The sequence below is a fragment of the Podarcis vaucheri genome (assembly GCF_965113315.1).
Source record: "Podarcis vaucheri genome assembly, chromosome: 13".
Taxonomy (NCBI): Eukaryota; Metazoa; Chordata; class Lepidosauria; order Squamata; family Lacertidae; genus Podarcis; species Podarcis vaucheri.
In genome coordinates, this window is record NC_138751.1 from 48,654,884 (window position 1) to 48,681,960 (window position 27,077).

The following is a 27,077-nucleotide window of genomic DNA, read 5'->3' on the forward strand; positions in this document are numbered from 1 at the left end:
GGAGCTCATTGCTATGGCCCGAGCCCCCTTGACAGAGTGGACAAGCAATAGTTAGCCCCCAATTCCTTTAACGGAATCCCTTGCAGCAGCAGCATTAGAGGGGCAGGCACAGCCAATCCATGCCCCTCAACCAACCAAACCATAAACCAATGCCTAACCGCGAACCTTACAAGTTGTGACGATTTGCTACGCAGTAGGCAAAAACCAAATGGCCCCAGCCAATCAGCCAGATGGACAAAATTCCTACCAGGCCCCCGCTCCAAAGCAGACGACCCCATGACAGGCATAGCAAGGTCAAAGCGAACAACCCTATTCTAGGGAGGGAGGGACGGGCAATCTGATGCACGGGCGAAAAGAGGAAGCTCTAGCCTCGTGCAAGGAGTTTTACTATTTCTGGCTGTCAATCAAAAAATGGCAACATTAACTTCTTCCCAACAACAAGGGAAGCCCCAATCATATCAGTGGCCAACAATCAATTAGCCCGCCCCCCAGCTTTGGAGTGTCCTGGCAGCCCCCACCGCAACACGTGCTCTCCATGAAGGAGAACACGCTTAACAGTATGTTATATCTGAACTGAAATGTGTGGGGAGCTCTCTCTCATCCAGCCGGTAGCGACAGCCAAAAAGTCCAGTGACATCTGTCCCATACCGAGAATAAGAGAATCAACATTTTCTACAGGTTACGGTTTCAACCTGACTTGTTTCAGAAGTCTAAACAGGCCTCAAGGGAGTAGCCGCATCGGCCAATTTAGAGATCACCAAGGCAACAGTATCAGTCGGGGCCCCGTTATGAGGAACCGAAACCCCAAAACCGAAACGCACCTGGAGGCATCACAAACAGCACACCAGTCTCAGAAGCTGAAGCTGATGGTTGCTCAACCAGAAGAAGAAGCATCTTAGGTGTTCCAAGCATGTCACAAACATTATTTCATATTTACCCACAGAAAAACAAAGCTAACACTACAATGCTATCAGAAGTTAGTCCCATTGAGTGCAATGTAACATACAGTGGTACCTCAGGTTAAGTACTTAATTCGTTCCGGAGGTCCGTACTTAACCTGAAACTGTTCTTAACCTGAAGCACCATTTTAGCTGATGGGGCCTCCTGCTGCTGCCGTGCCGCCGGAGCACGATTTCTGTTCTCATCCTGAAGCAAAGTTCTTAACCTGAAGCACTATTTCTGGGTTAGCAGAGTCTGTAACCTGAAGCGTATGTAGCCTGAAGAGTATGTAACCCGAGGTACCACTGTACTCCCAAGTAAGTGGGCATAGGATTGTTGCCTGAAGCATTATAATGTGTTAGTAGCAATTAATTTTTTTGCCCAGCCGAAAGGAAGATCTGGAAGAAAATGGTTCTCCTATGCCTGAGAGCTTCAATGGATTCCCTCTTGCTTTGCCAGGCACTATGACTCAGAAATATTATTACTATTATTATTATTACAGTTACAGGTAGGTAGCCGTGTTGGTCTGCCATAGTCAAAATAAAAAAATTCCTTCCAGTAGCACCTTAAAGACCAACTAAGTTAGTTCTTGGTATGAGCTTTCGTGTGCATGCACACTTCTTCAGACTTCTTCTTCTTCTTCTTCTTCTTCTTCTTCTTCTTCTTCTTATTCTTATTATTATTATTATTATTATTACATTTTTATTTATACCCCACCCTCCCTGGCCAGAGCCGGGCTCAAGGCAGCTAACACCAGTAAAATTACAATAAAAACATAATAGGGAGGAGAAGAAGAAAAAAACCAATTTAAAATACGGGTTAAAATACAATTTAAAATGCAGCCTCATTTTAATAGTAGCCCATAGATCAAAACCATAAGGGGAGGGAAACATAAGGGTCAGACTGAGTCCAAACCAAAGGCCAGGCAGAACAGCTCTGTCTTGCAGGCCCTGTGGGACTTGACTGTGACAGAGCGTTCCACCAAGTCGGGTGGCCCTAGTTGAGACCAATCTAACCACCTTGCGACTTGGGACCTCCAAAGTGTTGTCATTTGTGGACCTTAAGGACTGTTATGTTTGTTTTTAAAATCTATGAATCCCCTTTCAGACATGCTTGTTTTTATCAAAATGGAAGCACAATAGAAACAAAATATTATGAAGACCACTAGAAAAGTTTAAAAACAGTAAGAACTTTTATGGCTGGGGAGAATTTTTAAAAAAAGAATTTGGCTGGAGCAAAACATGCGAGCATGTTGCTTCCAGGTGAGTCTGCCGGGGGTTGCCACCAACAACGAAGCTTTGGTCAACCCCCTGCCCCCTGACTTCGTTTGGTAGAAGCACTCAGAAAAGATCTTCTGAAACATACCTCAACATGCTAATAGGGTGAGCCTAGGGCCTGCCGATTGGAAGGTCGGCAGTTCGAATCCCCGTGACGGGGTGAGCTCCCGTTGCTCAGTCCCAGCTCCTGCCAACCTAGCAGTTTGAAAGCATGCCAAGTGCAAGTAGATAAATACCGTATTTTTCGCTCTATAAGACACACCAGACCACAAGATGCACCTAGTTTTTGGAGGAGGAAAACAAGGGGGAAAAATATTCTGAATCTCAGAAGCCAGAACAGCAAGAGGGATCGCTGCGCAGTGAAAGCAGCAAAAAAGAGGGAAGCAAAAAAGAGGGGGAAAGTGAGTCTTATAGAGCAAAAAATATGGTAGGTACCACTCCGGTGGGAAGGTAAACAGCGTTTCCGTGCACTGCTCTGGTTTGCCAGAAGCGGCTTAGTCATGCTGGCCACAAGACCCGGAAAAACTGTCTGCAGACAAACGTCGGCTCCCTCGGCCAGTAAAGCGAGATGAGCGCTGAGTCATTCGTGACTGGACTTAACTATCATGGGTCCTTTACCCCCCCCTTTTTTAATAGGGTGAAGGTATTCCTTCAGGTTCCCAGGTACCAAAGAGCATAGGGCTTTAAGGTAAGCACCAGCCCATTGAACTCAGAAACAGACCAGAAGATCTTGAAGTACCTGGAAGGTATCTTCCCAGTGACTGGTCTCAGTTAGCAGCCAAGTGCCTTGTTGTGAATCAGATGCAGTGCCCAAGCAGTCTTCAAAGGAAGCCCCACATACAACACTGTGCAGTAGTCAATTCTGATAGCTCCCAGAGCATGGATGACTGTGGCTAGCCTTGCCTAAAATAGGTTAGTGCACCAGTCTAACCTGATGAAAGGCACTCCTCGCCATAGAAGCTACCTGGACCTCAGGTGTGCTCCAGATGTGTTGCTGAACTTCTAAAGATCCAGTCAGCTTGGCCAGTAAAGGTAAAGGGACTCCTGACCATTAGGTCCAGTTGTGGCCGACTCTGGGGTTGCGGCACTCATCTCGCTTTATGGGCCGAGGGAGCCGGCGTACAGCTTCCGGGTCATGTGGCCAGCATGACTAAGCCGCTTCTGGCAAACCAGAGCAGCGCACGGAAACGCCGTTTACCTTCCCGCTGGAGTGGTACCTATTTATCTACTTGCACTTTGATGTGCTTTCGAACTGCCAGGTGGGCAGGAGCTGGGACCGAGCAACAGGAGCTCACCCCGTCGCGGGGATTCGAACCGCCGACCTTCTGATCAGCAAGCCCTAGGCTCTGTGGTTTAACCCACAGCGCCACCCACGTCCCTAGCTTGTCCAGTAGTCAGAGAATAATACTAATAATACTGATGCTAATACTGCTACAGTACTCATAGGCTTAATGCCAAAGTAGGCTCAACGCCAAAATGGGGATAATGAGTGTTAATAGTTCAACATCATGGTACTAGCTTGAGGGAGGGTGTTCTGAAAGGAGCCCTAGACAGTGGCTCTGATCCTACAGTTGGAGTGCAGTCCTTTCAAGAATAGGTTGAATACCCTCTTCCTGAGCAGGAGCAGAAGAATTGCCTTCCCACATAATCTCCATCTTGCTGCGATTAAGGCCGCTGGTGTATGAAGGGGGGCAGCGGAGCGTGCTGCAGCGGGTACCATTTTGAGAAAGGGTGTTATCGCGACCGCCCCCCGAGACGCATACCGCTCGCCACACCCTCCTGGGACGCACCCCACGCCACATGCCACGCCTGCAGGATGCGCGCCAGCCACGCCCCCACCTGTTCTCCGCTCCAGGGCTGCAGCATGTTGCTCCGCCACTGATTAAGTCCCCATGTACATTTTACATTTAACACTGTAGCGTGTCACTTTTAAAAAGTCACAGCTTCTCCCCTCACAGAGCTACAATTCCCAGAGTTCCCTGTGAAGAGGCATTGATTTTTGGGCCGCTCTGAGAATCATAGCCCTGTGAGAGGACTATGGTCTCCTAACAACACTCAGCGCCCTTAACCCCCTTAAGCCTACAGTTCCCATGATGCTTAAAGTGGTATGAAACTGCTTTAAAAAACATAGTGCAGACGGGGCCTAAGTTTCCCTTTATTGATCCAGTCTATAACAGATTCCAGGCACCAGTTCTTCACTTACGTTGCATACCGTAGACTTCTTACAGCGGCTAGATTAAATGTCCTTGACTCTGCGATATTGTGGGGAAGGTACAGGGGAGTACCATACGCCCAGAGAACCTGTCATTGTGCCGTGGGTGTGGTTGAGTCCACCGAACACATCCTCTTGACTTGCCCTTCTTATGCAGAGCTTAGACAAAACTTTATAGACCCACTCCTATGTCAATCTAGTTTTCTACCCAGAGAAAACCAGGTTTTACACTTGTTGAATAACGTCACCAGAGCTATACCTTCTTTGGTGGCCAAATTTCTTTTTTTAGCTTTTAAGCGCCGCAAGACTTTAATTGACTGTATTGATATGGGGCTATCTGTTTAGCCCACTTTAGTGTTGGCTAAGTTCTAAAATCTTCCTGGAGTTTTAATTGTGTATTGACAAATGTTTTTTTTCCTGACTGACGGTCGAATAAAGAAGTGATTGATTGATTTCACTTACGTTGCTTCACCTGAATCAGAACAGGAGAAATAGAAAGTTGAGAAATGAGAACTATGGCCGTCACCACCGTAATGAGGACACCACACACACAACATTGCAAAAGGAGATGAAAATTTGCTGTCAGAAAAGAAAATATTAAACTCGTGGACCTATAGAAAAGCATTGGGAATCAAGAAAAATACTCCTAGGCAAAGTAAAGACTAGGTTCAGGCGTCCAGTTTAGCCTCTTTCATTTATCAAATGTTCAGCCTCTTTGAAAGATCATATATCAACATTATAAAATGTTTAATTTTAAAGGTGTGGTGATACCATCAGTTTTATGTGCCACTGTTTGTGGGAATTAATTAACCACAACTAATTAAGACGATTGGGACGCGGGTGGCACTGTGGGTAAAACCTCAGTGCCTAGGACTTGCCGATCGTATGGTCGGCGGTTCGAATCCCTGCGGCGGGGCGAGCTCCCGTCTTTCGGTCCCAGCTCCTGCCCACCTAGCAATTCGAAAGCACCCCTAAGTGCAAGTAGATAAATAGGTACCGCTTTATAGCGGGAAGGTAAACGGCGTTTTCGTGTGCTGCGCTGGTGCTGGCTCGCCAGAGCAGCTTCGTCACGCTGGCCACGTAACCCGGAAGTGTCTCCGGACAGCGCTGGCCCCCGGCCTCTTAAGTGAGATGGGCGCACAACCCTAGAGTCGGACACGACTGGCCCGTACGGGCAGGGGTACCTTTAATTAAGATGATTATTGCATCCTTAGTCCTGTTGGTGGATTCCTGATACTCAGTGTTGTAAAGGAGATGAACTAGCAAGAATTTCAACTCACCAAATGAAGCTTCTGTATTTGGTCCTAATTAAATGCCGCACGTATTCTGCCTATTGTGAAAGCTACAGACTCTGAGCTCTATTCAGCTGGTACTCTGGAGAAGCAGCGTACTTCACAATTTTGTCTCTTCATTTGGCAAAAGCAGTAAAATTAAAAATAGTTTGGCTAATATTGTGCCACTGTCCTCCTCAGTAACTAGCACCCTTTTAAAATGCACTTATATAGCTAGACAAATGTAAACAAAGCAGCAATAATAATAATAAACAACCCAATTCATCACTATTCCTACTTTATCTTCCCCCATCAACTGACTTTTCATATTTCGTCTATTATAACCTCTATCCAACAACCAGATATTATATCTAATATATATATTTTAACTGGAGTAGAACCAGGTTGCCGGTGCTTAAAATGGAAAAGGGGGAATATCAGCTACGAAACTGATCCCTGGGAGAAGGCCAACAGATCCTGAGGAGTGTTGTCCAATTCAGGATGCATTCCTCCTAAGGGTGAAAATGTTAGTGTCTGTCTGAACACTGCAAGTGCAAGGCGACATTCAGGGAGGCCAACGAGAAAACCCCTGTGCCAGAGATATTTAGGGCTTGTCCACACTGACCTTGTGGATTTGAAACTGCTTGGGCCTCTGTTTTTTGTGTGGCATCCACATGATGCCATCCTCATCCAAGCAGCAGCCCACACATTTTAGTCACCAAATTAGGATTTTCCTGATCCACAGGTAGACACACAGGAATGCATTGTGTGGCAGATTTAAGTTTTAGTTTTAGTGTGCAGTGACATTTCACGGAAATTTCATGCACACCTTTCCATCATGTTTCCGGCAATAGCCGAAACAATTCAGGGTGCTTTTCTTCACCACTTGTAGCACTTGTAGCTGAAGGCAGGTTTGAAGTTCATTTATTTTATTTCTAAAACAGCTCTTTCACGCGGAACTGCTGTTGTGCAAAGCACCTTTATTAAAAAGGAAGTTTGCCTTGCAGATACAGGAGGTGGGAAGGAAAGGATTTTTCACACAAGTGACTCAAAATCATTGCCTGGGTTATTTATTACCATAGGTGGTGGTCGTGGTGATGATGGTTTTTCTGTTCTTTTGTGTAAATGTTTTATTTCATATATATTTTAAATGCGCGCACACACACACACAAATACCTGCATGCATACCCACAACAGACCTCAGGTTTCCAGAAGTTATGATGAGCACAAAGTACTAACTGAGTAAAAGGAACAGCAACATGCTGCACGTATACAGTGGTACCTCAGGTTACAGACACTTCAGGTTACAGATTCTTCAGGTTACAGACTCCGCTAACCCAGAAATAGTACCTCGGATGAGTGCTTCAGGATGAGAACAGAAATTGTGTGGCGGCAGCGGGAGGCCCCATTAGCTAAAGTGGTACCTCAGGTTAAGAACAGTTTCAGGTTAAGAACGGACCTCCGGAACGAATTAAGTACTTAAGCCGAGGTACCACTGTACAACACATTAAGCCCCCCCACTAGTGTGGATGGGAAGCATCAATATAGATTTTGGGGGCATAAAATGGAAAGCGCTCGTGTGTGGATGATGGCGCACAAACACACACAAGCAGCTACCCACATAAAGTATTAACGCCCTAGCATTAGAGACAAGGAATTGTCCTTTGTTAAGGGTTCTGAAATTTGTTAAGAGAGCCCTCTTCCCTTCACAGAGCTACTGTTCCCAAGAGTTCATTGGGAAGAAGGGCTGGTTGTCAAACCACTCTGAGAATTGTAGTTTTGTGAAGGAAATAGGGGTCTCCTGACAACTCACAGCACCCTTAACAAACCACATTCCCCAGAGTTCTATGTGGGAAGCAGAGCTATGAAACTACAGTCATACCTCGGGTTAAATACGCTTCGAGTTGAGCACGTTCGAGTTGTGCTCCGCGGCAACCTGGAAGTAATGGAGTGCGTTACTTCCGGGTTTCGTCTCTTGCGCATGCACAGACGCTCAAAATGACGCCATGTGCATGCGCAGAAGCGGTAAAACGTGACGCGCACGTGCGCAGACATGCCATCGCTAGATACGTTTACCTCTAGATGCGAACGGGGCTCCGGAACGGATCCCATTCGTATCTAGAGGTACCACTGTACTTGAAATATACAGTGCAGAAGAGATCTCAGAGTCATCCCCGCTCCTCCAGGGAACCCTGGACATTGTAGGGTGTGTGTGTGTGTGTGTGTGTGTGTGTGAGAGAGAGAGAGAGAGAGAGAGAGTGCAAGCTCCAGGATTATGTGGATTTAATTGAAATAAATGGATATAGGTTGGCACTGTAAATGTAATAATAATAATAATAATAATAATAATAATAATAATAATAATAATTTATTGATACCCCACCCATCTGGCTAAGCTTCCCCAGCCACCCTGGGAGGCTCCCAGTTGAGTGTTAAAAACAATACAGCATTAAATATTAAAAACGTCCCTAAACCTTCAGATGTCTTTTAAAGATAAGATAGCTGCTTATTTCCTTCACATCTGAAGGGAGGGTGTTCCACAGGGCGGGTGCCACTACCAAGAAGGCCCTCTGCCTGGTTCCCTGTAACTTGGCTTCTCGCAGCGAGGGAACCGCCAGAAGGCCCTCGGCGCTGGACCTCAGTGTCCAGGCAGAACGATGGGGGGGGGGGAGACGCTCCTTCAGATATACAAGACCGAGGCCATTTAGGGATGTTTAGGCCATTTACCCTCTAACTGTGCACCATGGCAAAGGCACCAACCAACAAATTCTCACCCGTTCAGTCGATAAAGGAATGTAGTGACCATAGGAGGCCATATTTGCTGGGCTTTGAAAAGTCCCTTCAGAGCAGGTGGATGTTTTAAGACCTTTTACCAACCACGCCTATGGTTTCCGTCATATTGATTCCTTATGGTTGATTCATTATGCCTTAGGATCGATAGCAAGCAGCAACCTGCCCTCTTCCCTCAACCCACCACCCCATCAAGAATTATAATTCATCTGATTTTGCTTGATTTCCATTGATTGTGACCTTGAAAACAAGAAGCGGAGGGAGACACCATGCTTTTCAATATAATGCGTTTATTTCTGCATTCATATTATTTCCCAAGGTTAATGTGATATGAGTAAGAGAGAAAAGGACGTGGAAGAAGTTACAGACTGCAGAGAAAGGACATGCAATATGAGATGTTTCCTACAGTCATAATACTAGGGGGATTTCTTATAGGGGTGGTAAACAGGGGAATGACTATAAATGACCAGTAAAAGAAGAGCCTGCTTTATAGAGGGGCCTATCCGGAACACTCAGACCCCCTAAACTTCTTCACAAGAGGACTGGACAACGTTTTGTGCGTCACTTCACAACTGTATGATTCGTGGGTGTTGAAATCCGATGTAGGGAGCGTCAGGGTGCTGCTCAGCTTATAGGTGTTGTCTGTATCTGACGCTGGGGGGCTGGTTTGGACGCCCTCAGTGACGGGAGTGCCGTCCACTTTCCAGACCACGGTCAGGCTGCTTGGGTAGAATGTGCTGACCAGGCACACCGCAGTGGCTGAATCCGTTTTAAGTTGCTCCGGCGAGGGTGGGAAAATGATTGCTGATGGGGTGGAATCTTCTTTTCCTGCGTAAACGAACAAGAACACGGAATATTGCATCATTCAGGTGTACCAGAGGGCCAGTGAAAGACCACAGTGCTAGTTAAAAACATTTTGCTGCAAATGGCGCCACTGTCCAAAAAATTGTGAAGGTACCAAGTGCTTGAGGCAACGAAAATCCACAAGTTTCCCCTCTACTTCTTCACCCCCCCAATAAATAAGTGAAGCATTTGCTGCTGTTTCATGACACCCCCTAGTTGGCCGCCTTGATCAGACCAGAAATGCAAATAGCATTCAGGCTCAGATTTGCCATCATCATCATCATCATCATCATCATCATCATCATCATTATTACTGCTTCCCCCACACCTTTAGCGCCTCCATCCCCATCATTCTACCCAAACCTGAGGTCCAGCTCCGAGGGCCTTCTGGCAGTTCCCTCGCTGCGAGAAGTCAAGTTACAGGGAACCAGGCAGAGGGCCTTCTCGGTAGTGGCACCCGCCCTGTGGAACGCCCTCCCTTCAGATGTCAAAGAGAAAAATAACTACCAAACTTTTAGAAGACATCTGAAGGCAGCCCTGTTTAGGGAAGCTTTTAATGTTTAATAGGTTATTGTATTTTAATATTTGGTTGGAAGCCACCCAGAGTGGCTGGGGAAGCCCAGCCAGATGGGCGGGGTATAAATAAATTATTGTTATTGTTGTTATTATTATTATTATTATTATTATTATTATTATTATTATTATTATGGAGCAGCCCAACATTCAGAAACTGATTGGAGGTATAATGCTTTTATTCTTGCTGATGATGTCTGCAGATTAAACAGCTGTTAAAGGTACAGAAAAGACTTCAAGCTGCACCCCTACGTCCCCTTATCTGGAAGTAAACCCTGCTGAATTGAGAATGTCTCATTGCTGTGCGAACATGGACACGGTTGTTCTGAAAACCATAGAAATTCAAAACCTACAGTGTTCGTGACAGTGTTTGTACTGCAGGAAAGTAAAATTTGGGCTCAGCAGACCCTCAGAGAAGACGCAGTAGCTGTGCAGAGAACTGATCTAAAGTTTGGCAGGTGTCGTTGTAAAAGAAATAGTTCAACACATTTTTAAAGTGAACATTTTCCTAGTCGTATCTTTCACTCTTTACTGAGTAAAGTAAAAACTGGAGAAAAGACTCCATGGGCCAATATTCATATCTGGGTGCTGCAAAGGGCATTACAGCCCTGTCCTAATGTGGGGCAGCAGGGACAGAGAAATTAAGCTCATGGGGAGAACACATACAGAAAGCTGCAAAATTAGAAATATTCTGCATTACTTTGGCTTGGATAATTGGTGTGTGGTGCATTGTTATAAATTTGGCTAGAGTGTAAGTGCAGATATTTCTTTACTTCTTCGTACATGGTTTTTACATTTCGTATCTTATAGATGAAATGCGCTGTTTAAACCCTTCTCTGAGCACCAATACATGAATCACATAGGAGAGTTAAATTCTATATTCCATCATAAAACTTTTTAACCATATTTTACATTGTTTCTCCTTTCTTGATTACTTCAGAAATGCCCAAGTAACTAACAATGGCCCAAACCAGTAAAATATGAAGTCCCCCAATTAATTTCAACGGCAAATAATTAAGCATGTGCTAAGCATTCAGTGGGCTTAACGCTGATCAGCTTGTGCTCTAAGTTTCGTAAAGGACATATATTTCATTTTACTTGCTGTAACTGATCTGTGCAAAGTATTGCACCATCAGATTGGTAGGGACAAAATAAACACTATATTCGCTTTGAAAATAGCCTTGAAATTTCACTCTTTTTCTTTCCCCCCTAACTTTCATTATTGCAGAATTCTGTCTCTGCTATAAATTAATAGCATCTTCAATCCCATCTTCAATAGCCTTCAATCTCTGTCTTTGACAGAGCGCATTGACAAAATTCCTGCTTATTTTTATTTTTTTAGGTTCCACTTGACTTATCTATGATAGAACAGATTTTGATTTATCAATGTATTTGTTGATCAATCAATATATTTGCACCGCACCATCAATATGCATGGTACGCCACAGCCAAAAGAAGGGGGAAAGGGTTTTGCTGTGCCATTTGGGCAAAGGTCCTCCAATTACGGTAGTCTATAGAGCTATATCTATATCTATTTCTAACATAGGTTTTTGCAGAACAGTCAGACTAAAATCCCTGTGGAAATCAATGATAGAGTATTTCTACCATCTTAGTTACAATGCTAGACTTAACTACAAATAGGATCTCACCTAGAAATACCTGTATTTTCAAATTAATGTATTCTCAAATTAATGAGTCCAGAATTCATCTGTTGTGTTCTTGCTACTTTATCAAGTGCATAAATCACTGTTCACTGCTCCGAAGGGATTCCTTTCCATTCGTTCAGATGAATGTGTGCTAAATCGATACCCAGTGGTGCCATACAACCCAATCCTATGCAAGTTTAATTGAATCCCCCCCCCAATAAGTTTACATATGATGGCAGGATTGGTTCTATGCAGTCAAGCCCAGGAATTACCGTAATTTTTGCACCATAACACTCACTTTTTTCCTCCTAAAAAGTAAGTGGAAATGTCTGTGCGTGTTATGGAGGGAATGCCTACGGGTGGCATGCCTACGGATTTTCCTCCTCTAAAAACTACGTGCGTGTTATGGTCAGGTGCGTGTTATAGAGCGAAAAATACGGTACCTAATTTTTACCACCCAGTCATCCATTGGGACTTAAGGGTACCAAAATATTCCAAATTGTGCCCATTTACATTGAAATAATTCCCCCTGAAATGAACTGGGCTGGTTTCCAAGTGCTTGATAGTGCAAAAAAACCCATTCCCTCCCCACTGTAATTTATTTCAAATAAAGCGCTTTCTATGAAGAATGCATGTTTTTATTAGCAACTGCTGAACACCCAGTGTAAAAACCTGGTAATGTGCAGAAAGGGGGAGTTTTGTTTCAACTGAATATTCAGTTCTTTTTTTCTGCACTTCTCTGTCTGTGATCTGGTTTCTTCATCAAGTTTTCAACAATTAGCAGTTTTCTAAAACAGTAAGTCTGAATTGTTATTGGTTTGTCTAGAGGCAACCCAATTTAGCTTCTGGGATGACCCCCTACATTCTGAAAACCTTTAAACTGTTTCTTCAAAGGGGCTCTCCATTGGATATCACTTAGTTTATACCAAATTAAACCAGTTAGAGGTGTTATTCCCATCTTTCCTGCAGCTTTGGCTAGAAATTCTGCTAGCATCAATTTCATGCGGAGCTCAAGACATTGTGGGGAAAGAGACAGAGGTGACACAAGGGAACAATAAAATGCACACTGTTTTATCTCCCGTTTGGTCCCATTGCTGAGAGTGAATCGCAGCATTTCCCGCACGTTTTTTACTGACCACCCAACGGAGCTCTTAGCAGCTTCAGTTAGGGAAAAAATACAATCCCAAACCCTACCTCAGTTTTCTGTCATCATCGTCTGTTCCCCAGCTTGTGTAGTTTTTCTCCCAATGCCCAGAAACTCGCCAACACTCAACAAAAATGAAAATATAGATTTCCGACACACTGTACCCCAAAGCAACAGAGAGAGAAAACAGACTTACGCTTGATTTCTAAATGGGTCCCTGTTGGTTTCTAGGTTTGTAGAGATGAATAAAGACAGACAACGAGATGTTTTCTTTCTGAGAGCTTGCGTGTGTGCCAGATGAAAGTGAGAGAGAGAGAGATTCTTTTTCCTCTAGCCTCACAGCATCTCCTTTTATTCAAAGTTACAAAAAGCATGGCCACGAATGTGCCGGTGGCTGATTGGCTTAGTACAAGACAAAGAAACTGAAATCTTATTGGTTCATTTGCTATGTAAGGCGGGCTTACATAGCTCCATAGATCTTTGGCACATGAAAGACAGAGTGTTAGAGCTGTATTTAGACAGGCATATAAGCTCTTAATCCACCTATGACTAAGATTGATAATGTTATGACTAAGGTGTTTACTAATGTTTAGATTGTTATATAAACTCACACAATTAATTATACATTGAGGATTAACACATCATTGTGATTTACACATCATTGTGAACTAAAGGTGAACTAAAGAAGACAAGTGTGGTATGTAAGGAATGCTATACAGAAAGATCTGTGCCAGGCACAGACCTTTAGCCTTGTGCGTGAAAGAGAGGGAGAGAAGCGTGATTGATTATAAACAGGCCTTATAGTCTGTTTTAGAAGCAAAGAGAAGATAGAAATAATTCCCAGAATGCAGGAGGAAAAGAACCAATGTTTTACTATACTAGGCACATAGAAATAACATGTCTACATCTCCTCCTTTTTTTTCTTCTTTGCGAGGTAAGGCAACTAGGTGAATAAAGCAACAATACTTCCGGATTAGTGGTTTGCCATCAAATGCCGGAAATAATACTGCTAGGCTTGATGGGGCAAAAGTACTTCAAGATTAGTGGTGTGCCAACGAATCTCAAAATAATCCTACCCACATCTCCCCTTTTATTTTTGTTTTTTCTTACTGGTGGCGTTGCCATTTCGCATAATAGGCTGCAAGGAGCGCGCTAGGTGGTGGTGGAGGAGAGAGAAGGCGAGAAAAAAGATTTGTAAGGCTAGGAATGCATTGGAGAAAGCAACAAAACAAAATTAATATACATACAATAATAATTACATAAAAAAAGGCATTGCGTAGCCAATCGAGATTAGGGAGCCACGCCGTAGACCACAAGGAAAAGGAATCCCAGAGTCCGGAAAATCCGATATCCTTTTTAATGTGATGAGTGAGATTTTGCAAATGAGAAATTTGCCTTTGAACGGCCTTAGAATTGTCAGTGATGTTAAAACAGCACATTTCCTTGAATTGTTCGCAACCATAATGATGTACCATGAGTAGGTAGTCCAAAGTAGATTTCGACCTTAATAAACCGTTGCGAAGTTCGGCTTGCTCTGTGTTGAGAAGATGAAGCGCCTTAGACGTAATATTCAGGGATTTTGCTGCAGAGCAAGCTAAAGAATTAATATTTGCGCTATTACGTACAGCCAAACCTGGAACACCTAAGAGAGAGACAGCTAAAGAGATGTATTCAGACCTGCTAGGGAGAGAGACAAGATCATCACAGTCCTCAGACAGTTCAACACTGCGCTGATATCTAGAGTAAGAGAAATGATGTTTCTCAGGCAATATGATAGACAGACGGCTTAAGCAGCAAGGTGTACCGTGGCTAATGTTCGCTGGAATGTAATTGAATGTGTAACCTGGGCAGGACCAAAACCAGCCTGCTGGCAGTTCTGTGTACTTATATATATAAGAAATGTTTACATAATCAGAGCAATTGAAGTTATTTTTGCCCATTTTTATGCAATTTGTCTTTTTACAATTTACCATACGGGCGCAGCTGACGTTGTAAGAAGCCACATATGGTGTTGTCAAGTCAATTGCTAACGGTGGGCGTTGGCGCACTTGAGTGCCCCAATTATGGTACGCAGTATATCCAAGAGTGCGAAGTGAATCATTTTGAGGTAGGGATGTGTAAAACCAAGTATCATTTTGTATGTCATGAGGATCATGGCAAACAGGAATGAGACAAGAGCCAAGGATATCACCAATGGCTACTTGCTGAGTAAGGCAAAATGCTGAGACATTGAGCGTCCTTGCAAACGATTCCCATACATTTAACGAGGTGGAATCACCAATAGGGAGAGCTGAAGTAGAGAGAGGCAAAATTAAAATACTGAAAATGAGAATTATCATGGAATTCATATTAAGACAAGCAATGAGGGATAGAAGCTGGTTAGTAGGGCTTGCTTCCAGCTGCTGTTCTCTCCTATACTGTTCAGCTTGTAGAGAGAGCGATTTTATTTGGCCCCACGTCACTGGGGGATTGCGATGTCCCCGCTTACGAGTCCTGGGGGGGCTGGACGTCACATCGCGGGTGATCTGGAGTTGGTGGTTGAATTGGGGCAATGGATCCGGAAGAACCTGTCGCCACGCCATGGTGCAGCCGGATACAACGTGCAGGAACCCACCGAGCACCCTGTGGAGTAGAAACTGCAGCGTAACCCTTACCCCATGTAATCAATTTCACTGGTTCACTCCACTCATTAGAGGGTAGAATTTTATAGCGCACCAGTGGAGCTGGAAGAATTTCCTTTTGCTGGAAATGCTTTTGAAGACGTGTGTAAGATTGGTGATCCTGTATGGAGATATTCAAATGATTAAGAGTGAAAAGCACACTTGACAACCAACTTTCCTTTTCTGAAAGTGAGTTTGGAATGCCTGCTTTCTTTTCCTGCCTGATCAGTGCAGTTTTCAGGGTACGATGAGAGCGTTCAACTATAGCTTGACCTTGAGAATTATAAGGGATGCCAAACAGATGATGAATATCCCAAGTTTCACAAAATTTAGCAAAGCCTTTTGCACAATACGCTGGGGCATTGTCAGTTTTTATAGAATGAGGCTTGCCCATAACTGACATTGCACGAACAAGATGATTGCAAACATGTTTTACTTGCTCTCCTCTTTGAGGCGTAACCCAAAGGAAGCCTGAGAATGTGTCAATACAGACATGCAAAAACTTCCAGGGTGAGAAAGGGGCAAAATGGGTTACATCCATTTGCCACAATTGATTTGCTTCCAGTCCACGGGGATTAACCCCAGGGCTGGGATGGCCAATCTGATTGCTGCACTGGGGACACTGCTGAATTATAGCTCTTGCCGCTTCCAATGAAATTTGAAATTGGCGGCTAAGGGCTTTTGCATTTTGATGATGAAAAGCATGACTTTCTATAGGAGAGACAGGCAAAATCTTTAGCAAAGAATCTGCTTTTGCATTTCCATCTGAAATGAAACCTGGAAAAGGTTGGTGAGAGCGAATGTGCACTACAAAGAGTGGGTGAGAACGATTAGAAAGAAGCAGTTGCAAAGACAGGAAGAGACTCAACAAGTTATCATCTAATAAAGGACTTACATAACTGCCTTGCATTCTGCTTATGACGTTTGAAACATACAAACTGTCAACAATCAAGTTAATTGGTTGTAAAGAAAAATGATGCAGAGCTTTTACAGCAGCTGCAAGTTCAGAACGCTGAGCAGACTTTTGTGGGAGAGTGTACAGGCTATGCCACTCCTCATTCTGTTGCCAAGCAACAACTCCTCTAGAAGGAGCCCCGTCAGTGAAAACAGTCAGGGCATTCAAAGGAACAGGGGAAATGATAGAAGAGAAAGACATAGGGAATTGCTTGCTCATTTGCAGGCGCGTATCGGGTGGAGTATGACAATCCACCTGACCCACAAAATCAGCGAACGCACACTGTAAATCCATGCTCGTGGAGAGAGCTGTTTCCCATTGTTCTAAAGGCATAGGGACAATAATTTGATTACAATCAACACCAAAAAGATGCTTACAACGCCGTCGTCCCTTGCAAATGAGCTGAGCAAGGAGATCCACTAAAGGGTTTACTGTGTTTCTTGGTGCATGATGTAAATAAAGCCATTCTAGTATATGAACTTTTGATGGACCTTTCTGAATAATTGCAGCAAAAGGTTGTACAGAATCCGTCATTATGACCAAATCAGGCATAACATTAGGAATCGCTCGATCCACCCAATGAATACGCATGAGTGCTTTCAACTGTGCAACAGTTTTGAGTTGATCAGAGTTCAAGGTGATTTGCTCACCTGGAGATTGATGGCCTTTTAAGGCTGAAAACAGTGGCCTTAGCACTTCAAGAGGGATTTTAAAATAAGGCCTTATCCAGTTAATATTTCCCAGCAATTGTTGCAGTTGTACATATTTCATTGTTTTTGAAATATGAAGTTCAGGGATTATTGGAATAGAATAGCTAGCTATCATTTTATGTCCTAGATACTGAAAGGGGGGAGATTCCTGAACCTTCTCTGGAGCTATTTTTAAACCATACAAAGACAAACTGGTTATTAAATCATGTTTCCAATTAGTGGGAAGGACTGGTGCATAGAAAAGTATATCGTCCGTATAATGCTGAATCTTAAGATGTGGGTACTTAAGACGGAAGGATTGAAGTGCCTTATCCACAAAATATTGGCACATAGTGGGGGAATTTATCATGCCTTGTGGCAGAACCTTCCAGTGGTATCTTTTAGATGGTCTACTATTATTTAATTCTGGAATTGTAAATGCAAAAAATTTGCGATCCTTTTCATGCAGGGGAATAGAGAAGAAGCAATCCTGCAGATCTATTATAGCCAATTGATATGAATGTGGAATCATATTTGGATTAGGCATACCACATTGCAAAGGCCCCATGGGTTCAATAATACTATTTATGGACCTCAGATCGTGCAAAAATCTATATTTTCCATTTTTCTTCTTAATTACGAAAACTGGGCTATTGAAAGGGCTGACAGAAGGTTCTATATGGTCAGCTAATAATTGCTGATCGACCAATTGTCTCAAAGCAATCAATTTCTCTGTAGTAAGAGGCCATTGCGGAATCCATATAGGATCAGTGGACTTCCAAGTAAGTGGAAGCACAAACTTACTCATTTATTTGAATGGTTGCTTGTAATTGTTGCAACAAATCTCTTCCCCACAAATTAAGATGAATTTTGAGCACACAGGGCTGAATATATGCAATAACTTCAGAGCTATCAGGCAAAGAGACAGGCAGCCACTGTGCGCTTTTGCAAGAAGCCTGATTACCTCCCACGCCCCACACTTCAGGAGAAGTTTCAAGCGGCCAAGTTTGTTCCCAAAAATTACTGGAAATGACCGAAACATCCGCACCAGTGTCTATCAGACCCTCTAATATTTTTCCATTAATTTTATACTTACGAAGGAGTTTCTCTCTTCCAATACGTTGGGTCACAGCTAGAAGCTGTGGGGAAAAAGATAAAGAGAGCCTGTGCAAATTAGTGTCAACAGCACAAACAACATCAGGTGGTGAAGGCAGCATCACCAAATGAGCAAAAGATTCACCCTTTGTTAACTGCATGGGCATATGGCTCCAAAATTGAACCATGATTGTGCCCACATAGTCAGGAGGCAAGGCACCTGGGATGACATGAATGCCTTGTTTTGCAGCAGAAAATTTAGGTAAAATTAAACCTGTGATATTAGGAGGAAGTGGACCTGCCATTTGGCTGGCCATGATTATGATTTCACCAGGCAATGCAGTGTTTTTGGTCTCTTGATTAATCAAATCAATGGCAAATTCAGAAGGCATAATTTTAGTAACTTTTGCAGCAGCAGAAACCAAAGGCTGACATCTCTCTATTCTTTGGGGCCCGAGAGACTGGGCCCAGTGAAGTTTCCCTGAGACCTACATTGATTTGCCCAATGATAGCCTTTCCCACACTTTGGACATTTTTTGGAAGGTCTGGTCGTGGTATTTGCATTATTATTCTTCTGTGCAGTCCCACCTTGGGCCTTGCACTGCTTTGCAAAATGACTAGGACGGTGACAATTATAACAGTTTCCTGTTTGTCTCACGGAAGCCTGAAGTGCATTGGCAAACAAAGATATTGTATGAGATTGACTCCCTACTTCCGAACACGCTTTTATCAAATCTGCAAGGGAATATGTTGAACGGCTTATGATTGATTGCAGCATTTTTTTACAGTCCGTGTTAGAGTTCTCATAAGCCAATTTTTTTAGCAACTCATTCTGAGCCGTTTCATTATCTATCTGTCTACAGATAGATTCCTTCAATCTATCCACAAATTGATGGTATGGCTCTGTATTCTGCTGTTTAACATTTACAAAGGAACTCAGTGGCTGTCCTGAGACAGGAATTTTACGAAATGCACGCTGCACGCAAGTTGCAGTGCGCTGAAAGTGTGAAGGTGACAACACGGCTTGGGCAGCCAAGGTCTCAAATGGAGGAGCGCCGAAAAGCTGGCTTGCTGTATGCGTTGGATCAGCCAGAGCTATGGCGGCATGTTTAAATTCATTTTCAAAAACTAAAAATTGCGCTGGAGATAACATCATCCTCATCAAATCTTTCCAGTCACTCGGAATCATTGTATAAGAGGTAGAAATGCCCTCTATAATACCCATTACATAAGAAGATTTAAGACCTGAATCACTAATGGCTTTCCTGAGATCTTTCATGACAGCATAAGGCAATTTTTCATGATAAACTTGTAATTGCTGACCTCCAGGAGCATTTTGATATGTGAGAGGAAAAATTAATGGCATTTCACCAGCCCATGCAGCTGTTTCTTCCAATGAAAAAAGCCCATCTTGCTTAGCCTGTAAAAGCCCAGCACGGACGGCTCCATATTGTTTTGGCAAAGCAGCATGGTCTAGAGACAAAGAGGAAGGGACAAAGGCATGCTGATTTGCTTGTTCAGGCAGAGAAGGGGGGTGAGGGGGGATTGGGGGGGAATTTGTAAACTGAGACGGTTCAGGAGCAAGGGAAGGAGAAAAGGGAGGGGGATTTCGGCTAGGTGATGAAGGAGACAAAGGGGGCAAAATCAGAGGGTATGGCGGGGGGGAGGTTTCTGCAGTTGCCAGCAATGGAGAAATTGAAAGAGAGGCCTGTTCTAATTTCGCAATGGCCGTTGCGCATTTTTGCCATGTGAGTAGACAGCTGATTGGAGCACGTGGCTCAGAAAATAAAATTTTGCCGATTTTCTCCCATGTGCTAATTTGCAATGAGCCTTCTGCTTGATAAAAAGGACATTGATGATTTATTTCCTGCAGCAGCTGTTCAATCTCTTTTAGAGAAATTTGAACTTTGTCTATTGTCTGTCTTGCTAACGAAAGAAGCTCTTTCGCGTGAGCCTTTTGCACCTTACTTAAATCCCCTCCCATACTAACGAATTAAGCGCTTTAGACTTTTTCCCAGTCGGGTTAGTATGAGGAATGCTTTTGGCTCTAAAGGGATCTCTATTGGGATCTGATTACTTACCCTTCTTCAGGATCACGTCAAGGGGTCACCAGATGTTGGTTTCTAGGTTTGTAGAGATGAATAAAGACAGACAACGAGATGTTTTCTTTCTGAGAGCTTGCGTGTGTGCCAGATGAAAGTGAGAGAGAGAGAGATTCTTTTTCCTCTAGCCTCACAGCATCTCCTTTTATTCAAAGTTACAAAAAGCATGGCCACGAATGTGCCGGTGGCTGATTGGCTTAGTACAAGACAAAGAAACTGAAATCTTATTGGTTCATTTGCTATGTAAGGCGGGCTTACATAGCTCCATAGATCTTTGGCACATGAAAGACAGAGTGTTAGAGCTGTATTTAGACAGGCATATAAGCTCTTAATCCACCTATGACTAAGATTGATAATGTTATGACTAAGGTGTTTACTAATGTTTAGATTGTTATATAAACTCACACAATTAATTATACATTGAGGATTAACACATCATTGTGATTTACACATCATTGTGAACTAAAGGTGAACTAAAGAAGACAAGTGTGGTATGTAAGGAATGCTATACAGAAAGATCTGTGCCAGGCACAGACCTTTAGCCTTGTGCGTGAAAGAGAGGGAGAGAAGCGTGATTGATTATAAACAGGCCTTATAGTCTGTTTTAGAAGCAAAGAGAAGATAGAAATAATTCCCAGAATGCAGGAGGAAAAGAACCAATGTTTTACTATACTAGGCACATAGAAATAACATGTCTACAGGTCCCACCACCAAAAGTGAACCACAGTGGTTTGCCATTGCTCATGCCCTCGGCAAAAACCCAAGTCCCTCCCAACTGTGGCCACTGAAGGGAAGATTTCAAAGTTTTTACGAGTAAGCAAAGCGTTTTCACTCCTAGAAATCTGGAAACAAGGTACCAGTCTCACAACAAACTGAGTGCCTACAAAGTGGAACGTTAAGTGTAGTCGTTTAACAGAGAAAAACGACGTCTATTTTCTTCACTTAGGTGGCAGTCTTAAGCTCACCTACCTGGAAGCAAATGCCATTGAACTGAAAAGCAAACCCACAAAGGATTCCAAACACATCCCAGCAAAATCTGCACAATTAAAGCTGATTTGAAGCTGCTGCGAAACAATCCCCGTCCCACAAAAGATAGGGCCTTTTCCTGCAAGGTAAATGCACAAATGACACAACACTGTCTAAACTTACAATGGGTTTAACTCTGACCACTTTTTGTCCTCAGATCCTTGAAGGACTTACACGTTTTACCTGTTGCAACGTACACTTTCAAATTATTGCGACCTCAGGTTGATATATCTGACTCCACAGGGATAAGAGGCCCACTTTATACCCTTTGAAAATTTTTCATCTGAGGTCCAGCGCCGAGGGCGTTCTGGCGGTTTCCTCGCTGCAAGATGCCAAGTTACAGGGAACCAGGCAGAGGGCCTTCTCGGTAGTGGCACCTGCCCTGGGGAACTCCCTCCCAGCAGATGTCAAGGAAATAAACAACTATCCAAGTTTTAGAAGACATCTGAAGGCAGCCCTGTTTAGGGAAGTTTCTAATGTTTTATAGGTTATTGTATTTTGGTGTTCTGTTGGAAGCCGCCCAGAGTGGCTGGGGAAACCCAGCCAGATGGGAGGGGTATGTATAAATAAATAAATAAATAAATAAATAAAATTAATAATAATAATTTTACTTCTTTTCCTTATTGCACCAGTGATCAGAATTCTACCTCTGACAGAGTAAACATGACATTCCCTGGAAATACCTGATTCACAAATTAATGTATTGCTGTAGAGTCCAGAATTTCAGCTGTGGTCTTCTCATACTCATAGAATCATAGACTTGGAAGAGTTGGTAGAGTTGGAAGGGACCACGAGGGTCATCTAGACCAACCCCATGCAAAGCAGGGATCTTTTGCCCAATGTGGGGCTCGGACCCACCACCCTGAGATTAAGAGACTCACGCTCCTCCAACTGAGTCAGGTGATGTATGTGCTTTCACAAGTTCATATCAACTCAGTCCTATTACAGAAGTCATTCTAATCGTCACCTCAACTTTGGCTTGAAATTCCGCTGGCATTATTTTCATGCACAGTCCCAAGATGTTGGGGGACGGACGGGAGAAAGAAAAGAACAATAAGGCACACTCTTCCCCGCCCCCTTGATCCCATTGCTGAGAGTGACCCACAGCTTTTGCCCCATGGATTTGCCCCACACGCTGACATTTTTCACTGCCCAAGCAACTCTAAATTCCACTGCAATACACTGTTATCCGTTCCCCATCATGCGTAGAGGGTTCGCCACATTGCTTTCCAACACTGATCAAAAATTACAGTAAAAACATAGACTTCCCGCACTCAGCACCCCAAAGCAGCAGCAGGAAAATCAGACTTACGTTTCACTTCTAGCTTGGTCCCGGCACCGAAAGTGTAACACAGTGCTTTAGCAAGAACTGCTCCCTTGACAAAAAAAACCAAGTTTCTTTCAGCTGTGACCCCTGGAGGAAAGCTTTCAAAAAATGCTATGCAAACCAGAACTTAGAGTATTTGCTCCTTAGAGCATTGCAGAGCACCAAAAAATGAGGCACTAGGCACAGGACCAGCTGAACTGACTACAAGATGGTCTTGCCTTGTCTTTTGCGTGTCAGGGTCCCCTCAAGCCACCCCTAAATAATTCACAATTCACACATAATTTTTGTTTAAGGTTTTGGGCATAATTTTGGCCATAACTTTATTAAAATACATACAGTGGTGCCTCGCAAGACGAAAAGAATCCGTTCTGTGATTCTCTTCGTCTAGCGGTTTTTTTTGTCTTGTGAAGCAAGCTCATTGACGGATTAGCAGATTAGCGCTATTAGCGGCTTTTAGCGGCTTATCTGCTGATCGGATCAGCTGATAAGCGGCTTAGCGGCTTAGGAAAAGGGGGGGAGGGAAAAAACCCAGCAGGAACTCGCAAGACATTGTCGTCTTGCGAAGCAAGCCCATAGGAAATTCGTTTTGCGAAGCACCTCCAAAACGGAAAACTCTTTCGTCTAGCGAGTTTTCCGTCTTGCGAGGCATTCGTCTTGCGGGGCACCACTGTAAATGTGAGTGGTTGCTTAGGCATTGGTTCTGACTTTCTCCCTCCCTGGAACAGAACTGACTTCCAGATTCCAGCGAAAGCCAGTAAGGGAAAACAATATTGGAGGGAGCATGGAGCCGGGCACCAGACCCTCACCTCTCCCTGCATGCTCCCAGGGGTTTGCACGGCCCAAGCCCCATTCAGGGGTACGGACGAAAGAATGGCAAGCCGCTGGATTCCTTTAATGGAATTCTCTTTCTGCAGCAGCATTGGAGGGGCAGGCACCGCCAACCCTTACCCCTCCACCAACTAATTTTTAACCAATGCCTAACCGCAACCTTGGGACGTGGGTGGCGCTGCGGGTTAAACCACAGAGCCTAGGAGTTGCCGATCAGAAGGTCGGCGGTTTGAATCCCCGCGACGGGGTGAGCTCCCATTGCTCCTGCCAACCTAGCAGTTAGAAAGCACATCAAAGTGCAAGTAGATAAATAGGTACCGCTCTGGCGGGAAGGTAAATGGTGTTTCCGTGCGCTGCTCTGGTTTGCCAGAAGCAGCTTAGTCATGCTGGCCACATGACCCGGAAGCTGTACGCCGGCTCCCTCGGCCCATAAAGTGAGATGAGCGCCGCAACCCCAGAGTCGGTCACGACTGGACCTAATGGTCAGGTCTCCCTTTACCTTTACTAACAGCAACCTTACAAGTTGTGACGATTTACTACGCAGTAGGCAAAAACCAAATGGCACCAGCCAATCAGCCAAATGGACAAAATTCCTACCAGGCGCCCCTGCCCCCAAAGCAGACGACCCCATCACACCCATAGCAAAGTCAACGCAATAGCCCTAGATTAGGGAGGGTGGGCGGGTGATCTGATGCACGCAGCAAAAGAGCCCAGTCAGTGCTGCGTGACTTGATTTTATAACCTTTGGTCCGTCCCCCAAAATGGCAACACCAAAATTTGCCCAGTAATCCAACTGCCCAATCACTGTGGATGGTCATCCATACTAACCCGCCCAGCAACAGTGGGGTGGCCTGTCAGACCCCACCGCAACACGTGCGCTCCATGAAGGAGAACACGCTTTAACAAAGAAAAACATCCATTTTCTCCACTTGGGCTGCAAAACTAAACATGGCTATTTGGCAGAAATCTCACTGGAATTCATGGGATTTACTTCTGTTTACCAGCTCCATCTGGTACGCAGGCTGAGACCCTATCTGCCCGCGGACTGTCTCGCCAGAGTGGTGCATGCTCTGTTTATCTCCCGCTTGGATTACTGCAATGTGCTCTACATGGGGCTACCTCTGAAGGTGACCCGGAAATTACAACTAATCCAGAATGCAGCAGCTAGACTGGTGACTGGGAGCGGCCGCAGAGACCACATTAACACCGGTCTTGAAAGACCTACATTGGCTCCCAGTATGTTTCCGAGCACAATTCAAAGTGTTGGTGCTGACCTTTAAAGCCCTAAACGGCCTTGGTCCAGTATATCTGAAGGAGCATCTCCACCCCCATCGTTCAGCCCGGACACTGAGGTCCAGCACCGAGGGCCTTCTGGCGGTTCCCTCACTGCGAGAAGCCAAGTTACAGGGAACCAGGCAGAGGGCCTTCTCGGTAGTGGCGCCCTCCCTGTGGAACGCCCTCCCACCAGATGTCAAAGAGAACAACAACTACCAGGCTTTTAGAAGACATCTGAAGGCAGCCCTGTTTCGGGAAGCTTTTAATGTTTGATGTATTATAGTATTTTAATATTCTTTTGGAAGCCGCCCAGAGTGGCTGGGGAAGCCCAGCCAGATGGGCGGGGTATAAATAAATTATTATTATTATTATTATTATTATTATTATTATTACACATAAATAGGACTGCGCCAAGCAATTTTCAGAGTTCTTTATGTTTCCTTGTTCTTTATTATGATAGCCAAAATTCTCATTAGGACTTTCCTACATACATCCATGATAAAAGATTTTAAGAAATATGACTTGAATGGACTTATTATTATTTTTTTGCCAAAGGTCAGAGAGGCTGTAAACTGTTGTTGCTAAATACACTCTAAAACTACTTTGGGTCCTTAGATTTGGTTGGATTACAGCTCCCATTCCCAATCACTGGTCCAACTAGCTAGGGATGATGGGAGTTGTAGTCTAACCACATTTGGGAGCAGACACCAAGTAGGCCCTAGATCTACCTAGGATTAAACCATGTTTTAAACCTGAGGCACATGCAATTCTCCATCCTCTTGCACACCTGCGAGGAAGAGATTGAAAGCTTTCACTTCCATTTTTAATGAACTGTAGTATATTGTTATGTCTGAATCCTAAACTGTGGCTTGCCTAAACGATAGGAAAACAAGCCAACTTTATAAACCATGGTTTGCTGCTTTAATTTTGTTTTGCAGCAGCGAGACTGGTGACTGGGGGCAGCTGCCGAGACCACATAACACCGGTCTTGAAAGACCTACATTGGCTCCCAGTACGTTTCCGAGCACAATTCAAAGTGTTGGTGCTGACCTTTAAATCCCTAAATGGCCTCGGTCCACTATACCTGAAGGAGCATCTCCACCCCCATCGTTCTGCCCGGATGCTGAGGTCCAACGCCAAGGGCCTTCTGGCGGTTCCCTCCCTGCGAGAAGCCAAGTTACAGGGAACCAGGCAGAGGGCCTTCTCGGTAGTGGCACCCACCCTGTGGAACACCCTCCCATCAGATGTCAAAGAGATAAACAACTACCTAACATTTAGAAGACATCTGAAGGCAGCCCTGTTCAGGGAAGTTTTTAATGTGTGACATTTTAATGTATTTTTCATATTCGTTGGAAGCCACCCAGAGTGGCTGGGGAAACCCAGCCAGATGGCCGGGTACAAATAATATATGATGATGAGGAGGAAGAACCATAGCTAATACTCGCCACAGTTTGTCTGGGTTTGGATATAAAAGCACAAATGCGATTAGTTCAAATGGAAGTCAAATTTTCCAATCCCTCCTCACAGCTATGCTGAAGGAGAGAGGATGGGGTGAGCTTATGAAATCAAGGCTTGTTCTTGGAATGCCAAACCATAGTTTAACTTGCTATCCAAACTAGGCCTTTGTGAGTATCTGACGTGTGTCTGTATGAGAGAGATGAGCCACTTCTCTTTTGTGTGAGTGTCCCTGCGTGGATTCATTTCATCAACAGCACATGACATCGCTGACTTCCCTTCATGATCTTCTTCGCCTTAGTGTTCAATTGTCTATTATGGTTCTCTTGTTCTGAGGCTTGGCTCACAGTTTTACGTTATCAACTTTGCATGGGTACTCTGCAACTGATTGTATCGCAAAGGAACGTTGAGAGTATTAGGCTGATTTATGTTGGCCTAATACAATCTAGGTATACTTCGATAGAAGGAAACTTGCAAACATGCACAATAATTGTACACTTTGGAGTCATATAATCTTTACCACTGGGCTTGGCCAACAGATGAAACATTTCCAGAAAGACTCATGGTGTAGCACCCTGCTTGTGGTTAACGCTTAGCTGGAATGAAATATTCAACGCAGCAATAGAGAAATTAAAATAATAATTTATTTGTCGGACAAATAAATAAGAGGCACAGTGGTATATGGTTACCAAGCTCTGGCCTGCCCTCCTGCCATTATGGCCAGCACTTATATTCCCTCAGCCCAGCCCCCTTGCTCCTCCTTTGGCTGCCTCTGTCCAATCAGCCTGGTTGAAATTCCTATTGGCTGTTTGCTAGAACCAATCATAAAAGATACACCCATTTCCTATTACCTTTTATGGGAGACAGAGAGCTATATTTTCTTCTATTTATAAATGGCAAATAAGTAGCCATTAACCTCAACAAGGCACCTTAATTACCAGATAACCTTTGGCCTCTTGCCCTATTCACT

The 27,077-nt window shown here is 44.0% G+C and overlaps 1 gene segment (V, D, J or C); it reads right to left on the bottom strand.

Moving 5' to 3' along the window:
• Positions 1–8,759: 8,759 nt before the first annotated feature.
• LOC309516315 (Ig kappa chain V region Mem5-like) overlaps positions 8,760–27,077 on the bottom strand; it is a 42,357-nt gene continuing 24,039 nt past the window's right edge. Inside the window, exons 3-4 of the V gene segment in view lie at positions 22,535–22,568; positions 8,760–9,317 (exon numbers count right to left, since the gene is read on the bottom strand).